Source organism: Rattus norvegicus, chromosome Y, assembly GCF_036323735.1.
Source record: "Rattus norvegicus strain BN/NHsdMcwi chromosome Y, GRCr8, whole genome shotgun sequence".
NCBI lineage: Eukaryota > Metazoa > Chordata > Mammalia > Rodentia > Muridae > Rattus > Rattus norvegicus.
The window spans coordinates 39786840-39799391 of NC_086040.1; the positions used below are offsets into that span (position 1 = coordinate 39786840).

At 38.4% G+C, this 12552-nt stretch overlaps 1 long non-coding RNA gene across 1 annotated transcript in view; it reads left to right on the plus strand.

The window, feature by feature from the left end:
* LOC134484264 (uncharacterized) overlaps nucleotides 1-10906 on the plus strand; it is a 31096-nt gene extending 20190 nt beyond the window's left edge. Inside the window, exon 2 of the long non-coding RNA XR_010061679.1 lies at nucleotides 10700-10906. This is a non-coding gene — a long non-coding RNA (uncharacterized LOC134484264). The remainder of the gene's footprint in view (nucleotides 1-10699) is intronic.
* The last annotated feature ends 1646 nt before the right edge of the window (nucleotides 10907-12552 follow it).

Genomic DNA, 12552 nt, shown 5'->3' on the forward strand with positions numbered 1-12552 from the left:
GTTGAACATGTTGAAGAGGAGGGCATCCTCTATAGGAAGACAAGCAGTCACAACTAATCTGAATCGCTGAGATCTCCCAGACACTGATCCACCAAACAGGCAGGGCACCTAAGGTGATCGGAGGCCGTGACACATGTATAGCAGAGGACTGCTTGGTCTGGCGTAATCCTTGAGAAACTTGAGGCCACAGGGATTATGGTGCCTGGCAGGATCTGGGGAGAATCCTCCTCGTGTCAGGGGAGGAAGAGGTGGAATGGGATGAGGAACTGTGGGAAGGACATAGCACAATGGCAGGAATGTAAATAAATAAAATAATTTTTAAAATAGTTTCACTCATAAATTCAAATGCTAGTTTCTTTTTATCATCTACATTGCAATTCAATTGTGAAGTTTAGCGTTTTCGCTTACTGAACTGTGTAAGCATTAATCCTTAATTTACTCTTCATACTATTTGCGATTTTTTCCATTCTTACTACATTGCATCAATTGTGTTTTCATATGTCGTATGCTTACTATTTATTATTTGTGCAGAAAATATATTTAGGAATCTTTTATTTTAATGATCTGTTATGTGTGAATGTCTATGTATAGATTTGTGCACATGAACACAGGCACTTGGGGAGATCAGTTATCAGATCCCCTGGAGATGCTTTTACAGCTGGTTGCAAGTGTCTTCATGGGTGTTGTAAACTTAACAAGTTTGCTCTAAAGAGTAATAAGTGCTCTTAACCACTAAGGCAATACTACAATACTTATTCCATAATAAAATCAACCTATTTATCATTTTCTCATGTATTTCAGTGTATCTTTGTATTTGAGACATCTTGCCTCCTTCTCGGTGCTGAGACTACATTCAGGCATTTTTTTCCAGTTTTCTTTCCTTTATCTTTTAAGATGTTTTAGATTAAATATGTCAATATTATGCAGTAAATCTTTCAAATTTTTACTTATATAACCTTGGTTCAGTATCTTTTTCTTTCCTCTGCAATGACTATATTAATTTTACAGTTTGCTGTTCTCTCTTCCTTTACACAATCCATCTCATGTGTTTTTATTTCATATAGAATGAAGTAAAAGACTTCTAGTTTTTCTTTGAAGAGTTAATCTACTAAGAAAATGTGTTGAATTTCCTTTTTTAAGGCCAATACAATAAATTATTGTATTAAAATATTCATAGGGTTTTGTTTTTTTTTCTTTTTCTTATTATTATTGTTCTTATTAGTCTCATTACTAATATTCTGTTTAAGCTTTTATGTGCTCAGGTCATGTAGTAAATATGAAAATCTTCAAAACATATATGTGTGGGTATCAAATTTAGATTCTTGGTTTTTCATGGCATGAAAATTTATCTGCTCGGCCACCTCTCTAGAACACACTATAAAACTTTAAGGTGACATATACCTCCAGGGTGCTTGTATATATACAATGTTTTCATCATTTGGATTTTAATAAATATATTTTGTTTACTCTAATTTATTTTATTTTCCATTTCCACTTGGTAACTCTAGTATGCTTATTTTAATATATAATTAATAATTTAATCATAATTATTATGCATTTGATACCTAGCTAATATGATATTATCTTAGATACAATTGAATACATGCAATTAGATACCTAAAGCATGAAACTTGGTACATAATTTTTTTCATTATTACTATGCATTTGCATAAAACAGAGAATATATCATCGTCACAATCATTACACACTATGACAGCTACCAACTATCTGTGACTTTTAATCATTTAAAAGGAGTTAGAAGGAAACAGACCAGATAAACAGTTCTCTGCACCCAAGTCCTGTGGGAGGGAGAGTTAAACCTTCAGAGAGGCAGACACGCCTGGGAAACCAGAAGAGACTGCACTTTGCACACACATCTCAGACGCCAGAGGAAAACACCAAATGCCATCTGGAACCCTGGTGCACTGAAGCTCCCAGAAACGGCGGCACAGATCTTCCTGGTTGCTGTCGCCCTAGAAAGCTTGTGGGCAGCACACCGAGAGCAAACTTGAGCCTCGGGACCACAGGTAAAACCAACTTCTCTACTGCAAGAGACCTGCCTGGTGAACTCAAGACACAGGCCCACTGGAACAGCTAAAGACCTGTAGAGAGGAAAAACTACACGCCCGAAAGCAGAACACTCTGTCCCCATAACAGGCTGAAAGAAAACAGGGAAACAGGTCTACAGCACTCCTGACACACAGGCTTGTAGGGCAGTCTAGCCACTGTCAGAAATAGCAGAACAAAGTAACACTAGAGATAATCTGATGCCGAGAGGCAAGCGCAGGAACCCAAGCAACAGAAACCAAGACTACATGGCAACAGCGGAGCCCAATTCTCCCATCAAAACAAATATGGAATATCCAAACACACCAGAAAAGCAAGATCTAGTTTCAAAATCATATTTGATCATTATGTTGGAGGACTTCAAGAAAGACATGAAGAACTCCTTTAGAGAACAAGTAGAAGCCCATAGAGAGGAGACACAAAAATCCCTGAAAGAATTCCAGGAAAACACAATCAAACAGTTGAAGGAATTAAAAAATGGAAATAGAAGCAATCAAGAAAGAACACATGGAAACAACCCTGGATATAGAAAACAAAAAGAAGAGACAAGGAGCTGTAGATACAAGCTTCACCAACAGAATACAAAAGATGGAAGAGAGAATCTCAAGAGCAGAAGATTCCATAGAAATCATTGACTCAACTGTCAAAGATAACGTAAAGCAGAAAAAGCTACTGGTTCAAAACATACAGGAAATCCAGGACTCAATGTGAAGATGAAACATAAGGATAATAGGTATAGAAGAGAGGGAAGACTCCCAGTTCAAAGGACCAGTAAATATCTTCAACAAAATCATAGAAGAAAACTTCCCTAAGCTAAAAAAAGAGATAACCAAAGGCATACAAGAAGCCTACAGAACTCCAAATAGATTGGACCAGAAAAGGAACACCTCCCTTCACATAATAGTCAAAACACCAAAAGCAAAAAAAAAGAATATTAAAAGCAGTAAGAGAAAAAGCTGAAGTAACATATAAAGGCAGACCTATCAGAATCACACCAGACTTTTCGCCAGAAACCATGAAGGCCAGACGATCCTGGACTGATGTCATACAGACCCTAAGAGAACACAAATGCCAGCCCAGGTTACTGTATCCTGCAAAACTATCAATTAACATAGATAGAGAAACCAAGATATTCCATGACAAAACCAATTTACACAATATCATTCTACAAATCCAGCACTACAAAGGAAAATAAATGGTAAAACCCAACATAAGGAGGCAAGCTATACTCTAGAAGAAGCAAGAAACTAATCGTCTTGGCAACAAAACAAAGAGAATGAAAGCACACAAACATAACCTCACATCCAAATATGAATAAAACAGGAAGCAATAATCACTATTCCTTAATATCTCTCAACATCAATGGCCTCAACTTCCCAATAAAAAGACATAGATTAACAAACTGGATACACAACGAGGACCCTGCATTCTGCTGCCTACAGGAAACACACCTCAGAGAGAAAGACAGACACTACCTCAGAGTGAAAGGCTGAAAAACAACTTTCCAAGCAAATGGTCAGAAGAAGCAAGCTGGAGTAGCCTTTCTAATATCAGATAAAATCAATTTTCAACTAAAAGTCATCAAAAAAGATAAGGAAGGACACTTCATATTCATCAAAGGAAAAACCACCAAATGAACCCTCAATCTTATATATCTATGCCCCAAATATAAGGGCAATACATATGTAAAATAAATCTTACTAAAGCTCGAAACACACATTGCATCTCACACAATAATAGTAGGAGATTTCAACACCCCACTCTCATCAATGGACAGATCATGGAAACAGAAATTAAACAGAGACGTAGACAGACTAAGAGAAGTCATGAGCCAAATAGACTTAACATATATTTATAGAACATTCTATCCTAAAGGAAAAGGATATACCTTCTTCTCAGCTCCTCATGGTACTTTCTCTAAAATTGACCATATAATTGGTCAAAAAACGGGCCTCAACATGTACAGAAAGATAGAAATTATCCCATGCGTGCTATCGGACCACCACGGCCAATGTTATTCAATAACAATAAGGGAAGAATGCCCACATATACGTGGAAATTTAACAATGCTCTACTCAATGATAACCTGGTCAAGGAAGAAATAAAGAAAGAAATTAAAGACTCTTTAGAATTTAATGAAAATGAAGGTACAACATTCCCCAACTTATGGGACACAATGAAAGCTGTGCTAAGAGGAAAACTCATAGCGCTGAGTTACTGCAGAAAGAAACAGGAAAGAGCATATGTCAGCAGCTTGACAGCACACCTAAAAGTTCTAGAACAAAAAGAAGCAAATACACCCAGGAGGAGTAGAAGGCAGGAAATAATCAAACTCAGAGCTTTAATCAACCAAGTAGAAACAAAAAGGACCATAGAAAGAATCAACAGAACCAAAAGTTGGTTCCTTGAGAAAATCAACAAGATAGATAAACCCTTAACCAGACTAATGAGAGGACACAGAGAGTGCGTCCAAATTAACAAAATCAGAAATTAAAAGCAAGACATAACAACAGATTCAGAGGAAATTCAAAAAATCATCAGATCTTACTATAAAAGCCTATATTCAACAAAACTTGAAAATCTACAGGAAATGGACATTTCCTAGACAGAATCCAGGTAATGAAGTTAAATCAGGAACAGATAAACCAGTTAAACAACCCCATAACTCCTAAGGAAATAGAAGCAGTCATTAAAGGTCTCCCAACAAAAAAGAGCCCAGGTCCAGACGGGTTTAGTGCAGAATTCTATCAAACCTTCATAGAAGACCTCATACCAATATTATCCAAACTGTTCCACAAAATTGAAACAGATGGAGCCCTACCGAATTCCTTCTACGAAGCCACAATTACTCTTATACCTAAACCACACAAAGACCCAACAAAGAGAGAACTTCAGACCAATTTCCCTTATGAATATCAACGCTAAAAAACTCAATAAATATCTGGCAAAGCGAATCCGAGAGCACATCAAAACAATCGTCCACCATGATCAAGTAGGCTTCATCCCAGGTTTGCAGGGATGGTTTAATATACGAAAAACCATCAATGTGATCAATTATATAAACAAACTGAAAGAACAAAACAACATGATCATTTCGTTACATGCTGAGAAAGCATTTGATAAAATTCAAAACCCCTTCATGATATAAAGTCCTAGAAAGAATAGGAATTCAAAGCCCATACCTAAACATAGTAAAAGCCATATACAGCAAACCAGTTGCTAATATTAAACTAAATGGAGAGAAACTTGAAACAATCCCACTAAAATCAGGGACTAGACAAGGCTGCCCCTCTCTCCCTACTTATTCAATATAGTTCTTGAAATTCTAGCCAGAGCGTTCAGACAACAAAAGGAGGTCAAGGGGATTCCGATCCAAAAAGAAGAAGTCAAAATATCACTATTTGCAGATGATATGATAGTATATTTAAGTGATCACAAAAGTTCCACCAGACAACTACTAAAGCTGATATACAACTTCAGCAAAGTGGCTGGGTATAAAATTAACTCAAGTAAATCAGTAGCCTTCCTCTGCACAAAAGAGAAACAAGCCGAGAAAGAAATTAGGGAAACAACACACTTCATAATAGACCCAAATAATATAAAGTACCTCGGTGTGACTTTAACCAAGCAAGTAAAAGATCTGTACAATAAGAACTTCAAGACACTGAGGAAAGAAATTGAAGAAGACCTCAGAAGATGGAAAGATCTCCCATGCTCATGGATTGGCGGGATTAATATAGTAAAAATGACCATTTTACCAAAAGCGATCTACAGATTCATTGCAATCCCCATCAAAATACCAATCCAATTCTTCAAAGAGTTAGACAGAACAATTTGAAAATTCATCTGGAATAACAAAAAACCCAGGATAGCTAAAACTATCCTCAACAATAAAAGGACTTCAGGGAGAATCACTATCCCTGATATCAAGCAGTATTACAAAGCAATAGTGATTAAAAACTGCATGGTATTGGTACAGAGATATTCAGATAGACCAATGGAATATAATTGAAGACCCAGAAATGAACCCACACACCTATGGTCACTTGATTTTTGACAAATGAGCCAAAACCATCCAATGGAAAAAAAGATAGCATTTTCAGCAAATGGTGCTCGTTCAACTGGAGATCCACATATAGAAGAATGCAGATCGATCCATGCTTATCACCCTGTACAAAGATTAAGTCCAAGTGGATCAAGGACCTCCACATCAAACCAGACACACTCAAACTAGTAGAAGAAAACTAGGGAAGCATCTGGAACACATGGGCACTGGAAAAAATTTCCTGAACATAACACCAATGGCTTATGCTCTAAGATCAAGAATCGACAAATGGGATCTCATAAAACTGCAAAGCTTCTGTAAGGCAAAGGACACTGTTGTTAGGCCAAAACGGCAACCAACAGTTTGGGAAAAGATCTTTACCAATCCTACAACAGATAATGGCCCAATTATATCCAACAGATATATCCAAAATATACAAAGAACTCAAGAAGTTAGACTGCAGGGAGACAAATAACCCTATTAAAAAATGGGGTTCAGAGCTAAACAAACAATTAACTGCTGAGGAATGCCGAATGGCTGAGAAACACCTAAAGAAATGTTCAACATCTTTAGTCATAAGGGAAATGCAAATGAAAACAACCCTGAGATTTCACCTCACACCAGTGAGAATGACCAAGTTCAAAACTCAGGTGACAGCAGATGCTGGCGAGGATGTGGAGAAAGAGGAACACTCCTCCATTGTTGGTGGAATTGCAGACTGGTACAACCATTCTGGAAATCAGTCTGGAGGTTCCTCAGAAAATTGGACATTGAACTGCCTAAGGATCCATCTATACCTCTCTTGGGCATATAACCAAAAAATGCCCCAACATATAAAAAAGACACATGCTCTATTATGTTCATCGCAGCCTTATTTATAATAGCCAGAAGCTGGAAAGAGCCCAGATGCCCTTCAACAGAGGAATGGATACAGAAAATGTGGTACATCTACACAATGGAATATTACTCAGCTATCAAAAACAACGACTTTATGAAATTCGTAGGCAAATGGTTGGAACTGGAAAATATCATCCTGGGTGAGCTAACCCAATCACAGAAAGACATACATGGTATGCACTCATTGATAAGTGGCTTTAGCCCAAATGCTTGAATTACCCTAGATGCCTAGAACAAATGAAACTCAAGACGGATGGTCAAAATGTGAATGCTTCACTCCTTCTTTAAAAGGGGAAAAAGAATACCATTGGTAGGGAAGAGAGAGGCAAAGATTAAAACAGAGACTGAAGGTACACCCATTCAGAGCCTGCTCCTCATGTGGCCCATACATATACAGCCACCCAATTAGAGTATGAAGCAAAGAAGTGCAGACAGACAGGAGCCGGATGTAGATCGCTCCTGAGAGACACAGCCAGAATTCAGCAAATACAGAGGTGAATGCCAGCAGCAAACCACTGAACTGAGAATAGGACACCCGTTGAAGGAATCAGAGAAAGAACTGGAAGAGCTTGAAGGGGCTTGAGACCCCATATGTACAACAATGCCAAGCAACTAGAGCTTCCAGGGACAAAGCCACTACCTAAAGACTATACATGGACTGACACTGGACTCTGACCTCATAGGTAGCAATGAATATCCTAGTGAGAGCACCAGTTGAAGGGGAAGCCGTGGGTCCTGCTAAGACTGAACCCCCAGTGAACTAGACTGTTGTTGGGAGGGCGGCAATGGGGGGATGGTTGAGAGGGGAACACCCATAAGGAAGGAGAGGGGGGAGGGGAATGTTTGCCCAGAAATTGGGAAAGGGAATAACACTCGAAATGTATATAAGAAATACTCAAGTTAAAAAAAATTCTCAAAAGAAGAGTTGAGCCTCTTCTGACACTACAATCCCCATGACTCTCCCACAAAGAAAGCCTAAATACCCAAAAGGAGAGCAATGCCTGACCTACTCCAGGGAGATGTGCCAATTCTCATTCTTAGAATCTAACCAAGGAGTGGAAACTTTGACAATTGTTTTTAAAATGTGACAGTCTACAAAAAAAGGCAAAAAACTCAGAAATGGCTAATAGATTAAAAAAAAGAGTTAGAATTATATTTTAAATGATATTTCCCCAACATCAAGTAAATAGATTTTATTTTGCTTCAGTTAATTAAACATGCTATAGGAGGAAAATTTTAATTTCCTCTTTTTTGTTAAACAAAATTTAACTTTTACATCCCCCTACCTATCAGAAAATCAATATTCTTATACTGGAAGATGTGCCAGGCACAGGTCAAATTTCTAGTATAACCTGTTATTACAATCATCAGTCTTGTCCGTTTCAAATGATTGTTCACATCATGCCTGTAAAACACAATGATAAACATGCAGTATAACCATAAGGGCAGTGCAATGGCGTAAATAGCTTGGTGATAGCCAACAGCTCTCTAACTTGGTTTAAGTCCTGTTCAATGAAAATCGTTTGTAGTAGAAATGTAGCCATGTATATAAGACTATTGAAGCTGTGGGTGCAAAGGTGAATGTACAGCCCCTTACTTACTTAAGCCAGTATCATACCTAACAACAATCAAAGCCATGTGTCCTTATATACAGAATTAATTACAGTCTCTGGAACAAACATCACAGTAAAAATCCCAGCCATAAAAAATGCAGGATAGTAATTTCAAGCCCAGTCTCAATGACTCTATCTACAAAATGTCACATGATTCAAGGCTGAGGAACATTACCGAAGAGGGAGCATGAAGATTGTAAGAGACTAAAGTTTTCTATGAGATGGTGTCTCAATGTAACACCAGAAATTACACTTATATCATCTCACTAAAACTACTGCCTAAACAACAGCTGACGAAGAGAGGGAATGGAGAAGAATGGAACTTTAGTTCTATTTCTGTTTCAAATTCTTCTTCTTCTTCTTCTTCTTCTTCTTCTTCTTCTTCTTCTTCTTCTTCTTCTTCTTCTTCTTCTTCTTCTTCTTCATCTTCTTCTTCTTCTTCTTCGTCTTCTTCCTCCCTCTCTCTCTCTCTCTCTCTCTCTCTCTCTCTCTCTCTCTCTCTCTCTCTCTCTCTCTCATTGTTGGAGATTTCATGTTTACATTTCAAATGTTATTCCCTGTCCATGTTTTCAGTCCATAAGCCCCTTAACCCTTCCCCCTACTCTTCTGTAAGGGAGTTCACATTCCCACCCATGGCCTCCCCACACTTCCCCATTTTCCCCAACACTGGGGGTCCTACCTTGGTAGAAACAAGAGTTTCTCATTACATTTTTCCCAGCAAGGCCATCCTTTGCTACATATGTAGTTGGAGCCATGGGTCTGTCTATGTATAGTCTTTCTCTTGTGGTTTGGTCCTGGTATCTCTGGTTGGTTGGCAATGTTATTATTATGGGGTTGCAAATCACTTCAGCTCTTTCAATCCTTTCTCTAATTCCTCCAACCGGGTTCTGGTTCTTGGTTCAGTGGTTTGCTGTTTCCATTTTCCTCTGTATTTGACATATTCTGGCTGTGTCTCTCAGGAGGGATCAATATCCAGTCATTGTCAGCCTGCACTTCTTAACTTCATCCATCTTAACTAGTTTTGGTGTCTGTACATATATGGGCTACATGTGAGTCAGGCTCTGAATGGCAGGTCCTTCAGTCACTGTTATGAACTTTGCCTCCTTATCCCCTGTCACGGGTATTTTGGTTCCCCTTTTAAAGAAGGAGTGAAGCATCTGCATTTTGGTCATCCTTCTTCAGCTTCATGTGGTCTGTGTATGGCATGATGGGTATTTCAAGCTTTTTGGCTAATATCTGTTTATCAATGAATGCATATCAAGTGTGTTTTTCTGTGATTGAGTAACCTCACTCAGGATGATATTTTCTAGTTCCTTTTATATGACTAGAATTTCATGAAGTCATTGTTTTTACAGCTGAGTAATATTCCATTTTGTAGATGTACCACATTTCTGTATCCATTCTTCTGTTGAAGGGCATCTGGGTTCTTTCATGCTTCTAACTATTTTAAATATGGCTGCTATGAATACAGACAAATACATTTCTCGGTTGTATGTTGGACAATATTTTGGGTATATGCTCAGGATAGTTGTAGCTGCGTCCTCATTCATGGAATGTCCAATATTCTGAGGAAACTTCAGTGTGATTTTCCGAAGGGTTGTACAAGTCTGAAATCTCACCAACAATGGAGGAGTGTTCCTCATTCTCCACATCCTCACCAGCATCTTCTGTCACCTGAGATTTATATCTTAGCCATTCTCATTGGTGTGAGGTAGACGCTCAGATTTGTTTTGATTTGAATTTCCCTGATTACTAAGGATGTTGAACATTTATTTATGTGTTTTTTGGCCATTTGATAACCTGCATCTGAGAATGTTTTGTAACTCACAGTACCCCATTTTTAATTCTGTTTTTGCTTTCTAAAGTCTAACTTCTTAAGATCTTTGTATATTTTGGATATTACCCACTATCAGATATAGGATTGGTAAAAATGTTTTCCCAAACTGTTGGTTGCAGTTTTGTCTAAATGACAATGTATTTTGCCTTACAGAACTTTGCTATTTTATGAGGTCCTATTTGTCAATTCTTGATCTTAGAGCATAAGTCATGTTTTTTTTTTTGTTTTTTTTTTTTTCAGGAAACTTTCTCCAGTGCCCATGTGTTGAAGACTCTTCCCCATCTTTTCTTCTATTAGTGTAGTGCCCACCTCGACCAGCAAGGAAGACACATCACCGTTGGATTCTTCTCAACAGCCTTTATTTCAGGAAAACCTCATTCTTGATGAGGGGGGCCCCGAGGGAAAAAAGGCACTCCCCCTAAATACAAGAAAGGCTGTGGTTGTAAATTTGTCCTCTGGGGATTGGTGGAGTATGAAATACCTTATTAGCGTGAATATCACTCCAGTCTGATAACTGCCGGAGAAATGTCAATACATGCACATTGTAGGTGTTTATCACTAACAACCACAAGATGTCGGAGCCATCTTTAGACACTCCCTACATCTCCCTCTTTTTTGTTTTCTAAAAATGACTGTCTAGATCTTGGTGTCACATCAGTATATGTCATTGTTTCTGTCTTAGGTCGTTCTTCTCCAGGACTCGGCCTTACTTGTCCTTGTGTAACCCTATCGACACCAAGCCCCTGTCTTAGGTTGGTCTGAACCTGAGGAATGGTGTCCGTCTCTGGATATAATGACTTCACATGACAGTGACAAAATATAGTCTAGGGCAAACTCTTAATTTTTTAAAGAGGCCTGCCATATATTGGGAGACGCACCAATTTCAATGGCAACCATAGCCTGGTAAACAATCGCTTTGTGTCTGTCATGTTCTCGTTGTAAACCGCAAAAGAGCCATAGACATACTCCACATCCCAAGAGGACAATGGCTCCCCAGGCAAAAATGCTAGCCCATTCTTTAAAAAAAAGAGAGCATTGGTAATCCATGATGTGAAATCTCTAAACGTGATGGGTTCCATTCTAGTATTGTTAAGGACAGGAATCTGTATCAGCAATTGTCTTGATAATTGCTCTGCTTTCATGGACCAGTTTCCTTTTAGATAATTTGAGATTTCTTTGTTCTGTTAGAATACTGAGAAAAGTTAACCTGTAAAGAGTAATACATGAAAAACTACAATTATGTATCCTGATCAAAGTTGTAATGTTCAACTTAGCAGAATTATTGATTGATGTGTTTTCACTGCCTGAAGAAGCTACTTGGGCAATTTGACTCAAAGCAGCCAGGATGGTTCCAGTGCCCACAGCACTATTGTTCATAGGATCTAACCAATTGGCCAATGTGGTCCTTCACAACCATATAAAATGCTGGGAGGAATTTTTAAGAGTGAAACATAATGTATGTAACAAAGAATTATTAGTGGCAGTATACCGTTGGGGCAATTCTACATTTGGCGCTATACAAGGAACGTCATGCAAACAGGATGTACAGGAAAAGTTGGAAAACAGTAGAATTGCTGTGAATTGGGATAAGTACTGGCCAGTATCTGGCAATGGCACACAGAGTGAGTGAATCAACCTGGATTACCATTTCCACCAGTAATGGTAGGGTTCGTAGTCTCATCTTCACGAATAGCAGGAGGCAGTTTGCAAGTCAAATATTCAGGCACTCATATTGGATTGTCTTGATTCTGTGGAAAAACACAAACAGCGCCCCTAGATCTCAAAATTACGAGTCTGGGCCACACCATTCACCAGTTAAAACATCCTTCCACTTTAAGTCTGCATTAGCCATAGGTTTAGTAGCAGCATGGCGATCTGCAGCAGAGCGGCCATGCACATCTAAAATTAAGAAATTTAGAGTAAAAAGAGCTAAAGACAACTGTTCTCTTGGTGTTCTGCCATTGGCAATTTCCCCTTTTTGTTTTTGAAAGAGCTCTTTTAAGGTACGATCTATTCTTTTCACAATTCTTTGACCTTGGGGATTGTATGGCAATCTAGTACTATGACTGACCTGCACTGTCTGGCAAAATGTG